This window comes from Triticum aestivum, chromosome 7B (genome assembly GCF_018294505.1).
Source record: "Triticum aestivum cultivar Chinese Spring chromosome 7B, IWGSC CS RefSeq v2.1, whole genome shotgun sequence".
Taxonomy (NCBI): domain Eukaryota; kingdom Viridiplantae; phylum Streptophyta; class Magnoliopsida; order Poales; family Poaceae; genus Triticum; species Triticum aestivum.
Window position 1 is genome coordinate 149844795 of NC_057813.1, and position 3311 is coordinate 149848105.

The window sequence follows — 3311 nt, forward strand, 5'->3', positions numbered from 1 at the left end:
CCGGTACTCCGGTAAAATTCCGATTTCACCCGGAACACTTCCGACATCCAAATATGGGCTTCCAATATATCAATCTTCATGTCTCGACCATTTCGAGACTCCTCGTCATGTCCGTAATCACACTCAGGACTCCGAACAATCTTCGGTACATCAAAACTCATAAACTCATAATATAACTGGCATCGTAACCTTAAGCGTGCGGACCGTACGGGTTCGAGAACTATGTAGACATGACAAAGACACATTTCCGGTCAATAACCAATAAAAGAACCTGGATGCTCATATTGGCTCCTACATATTCTACAAAGATCTTTATCGGTCAAACCGCATAACAACATATGTTGTTCCCTTTGTCATCGGTATGTTACTTGCCCGAGATTCGATCGTTGGTATCCCAATACCTAGTTCAATCTCGTTACCGGCAAGTCTCTTTACTCGTTACGTAATGCATCATTCCGTAACTAACTCATTAGCTACATTGCTTGCAAGGCTTATAGTGATGTGCATTACCGAGAGGGCCCAGAGATACCTCTCCGACAATCGGAGTGACAAAACCTAATCTCGAAATACGCCAACTCAACATGTACCTTTGGAGACACCTGTAGAGCTCCTTTATAATCACCTAGTTATGTTGTGATGTTTGGTAGCACACAAAGTGTTCCTCCGGTAAACGGGAGTTGCATAATCTCATAGTTGTAGGAACATGTATAAGTTATGAAGAAAGCAATAGCAACATACTAAACGATCAAGTGCTAAGCTAAAGGAATGGGTCATGTCAATCACATCATTCTCCTAATGATGTGATCCCGTTAATCAAATGACAACTCATGTCTATGGTTAGGAAACATAACCATCTTTGATTAATGAGCTAGTCAAGTAGAGGCATACTAGTGACATCAAGTTTGTCTATGTATTCACACATGTATCATGTTTCCGGTTAATACAATTCTAGCATGAATAATAAACATTTATCATGATATGAGGAAATAAATAATAACTTTATTATTTCCTCTAGGGCATATTTCCTTCAGTCTCCCACTTGCACTAGAGTCAATAATCTAGATTACACAGTAATGATTCTAACACCCATGGAGTCTTGGTGCTGATCATGTTTTGCTTGTGGAAGAGGCTTAGTCAAACGGGTCTGCAACATTCAGATCCGTATGTATCTTGCAAATCTCTATGTCTCCCACCTGGACTTGGTCCCAGATGGAATGGAAGCATCTCTTGATGTGCTTGGTCCTCTTGTGAAATCTGGATTCCTTTGCCAAGGCAATTGCACCAGTATTGTCACAGAAGATCTTCATTGGTCCCGATGCACTAGGTATGACACCTAGATCGGAAATGAACTCCTTCATCCAGACTCCTTCATTTGCTGCTTCTGAAGCAGCTATGTACTCCGCTTCGCATGTAGATCCCGCCACGACGCTTTGTTTAGAACTGCACCAACTGACAGCTCCACCGTTCAATATAAACACGTATCCGGTTTGCGATTTAGAATCGTCTGGATCAGTGTCAAAGCTTGCATCGACGTAACCATTTACGACTAGCTCCTTGTCACCTCCATAAACGAGAAACATATCCTTAGTCCTTTTCAGGTATTTCAGGATATTCTTGACCGCTGTCCAGTGATCCACTCCTGGATTACTTTGGTACCTCCCTGCTAAACTTATTGCTAAGCATACGTCAGGTCTGGTACACAGCATTGCATATATGATAGAGCCTATGGCTGAAGTATAGGGAACATCTTTCATTTTCTCTCTATCTTCTGCTGTGGTCGGGCATTGAGTCTGACTCAACTTCACATCTTGTAATACATGCAAGAACCCTTTCTTTGCCTGATCCATTTTGAACTTTTTCAAAACTTCATCAAGGTATGTGCTTTGTGAAAGTCCAATTAAGCGTATTTATCTATCTCTATAGATCTTGATGCCCAATATGTAAGCAGCTTCACCAAGGTCTTTCATTGAAAAACTTTTATTCAAGTATCCCTTTATGCTATCCAGAAATTCTATATCATTTCCAATCAACAATATGTCATCTACATATAATATCAGAAATGCTACAGAGCTCCCACTCACTTTCTTGTAAATACAGGCTTCTCCAAAAGTCTATATAAAACCATATGCCTTGATCATACTATCAAAGCGTTTATTCCAACTTCGAGAGGCTTGCACCTGTCCATAAATGGATCGCTGGAGCTTGCACACTTTGTTAGCACCTTTTGGATCGACAAAACCTTACGGTTGCATCATATACAACTCTTCTTTCAGAAATCCATTCAGGAATGCAGTTTTGACATCCATTTGCCATATTCCATAATCATAAAATGCGGCAATTGCTAACATGATTCGGACAGACTTAAGCATCGCTACGGGTGAGAAAGTCTCATCGTAGTCAACCCCTTGAATTTATCGAAAACCTTTCGCAACAAGTCGAGCTTTATAGACAGTTACATTACCATCAACGTCAGTCTTTTTCTTGAAAATCCATTTATTCTCGATGGCTTGCCGATCATCGGGCAAGTCAACCAAAGTCCATACTTTGTTCTCATACAAGGATCCCATCTCAGATTTCATGGCCTCAAGCCATTTTGCGGAATCTGGCTCATCATCGCTTCCTCATAGTTCGTAGGTTCTGTAACGCCCCGGATTCGATGCGCCAGGTGTCTGCCAGTTATTCTCCGTCATTGCCATGTCATTTGCTTGGGTTTTGCATTTTATCATGTGCATCTCATTTGCATACATGTTCGTCTCATGCATCCGAGCATTTTCCCCGATGTCTGTTTTGCAATCCGACACTCTATGTCCTCCGACGTCCCCCTTTTGTCTCCTGTTGTGAGCGAGTGTCAAACTTTCTCAGAATGTCCCAAGGTTTGCCAAGCGGCCTTGGTATAGCACCAGTACACCGCCTGTCAAGTTTCGTGCCATTTGGAGTCCGTTTGATACTCCAATAGTTAACCGGGGTACCGTGAAACACTCTTTTGTGTGCAGCCCAACACCCCTTCAAAGTGGCCCAATAACCCATCCAAACCTTCACCATGCTCTCGGTCGTTCGGATCACGATCGCGTGGCTGAAAACCGCTCCTCATTTGGACTCTCCTAGCTCCCTCTACCTATAAATATGTGCACCCCCCCCCGGATTTTCGCGCAGACCAAACCCTAGCAAATTCCCTTCTCCTCCGCCGGACGAAACCACCCACCAACGGACGTGTCCAGCCCCCTCGCCGCTGCCACGTGTCGCCTCCCGATTCGCCGTCGCTTGCGCCCACATCGCCGCCACTGCCCGGGGCCCAGATCCGGCCCGCCCCG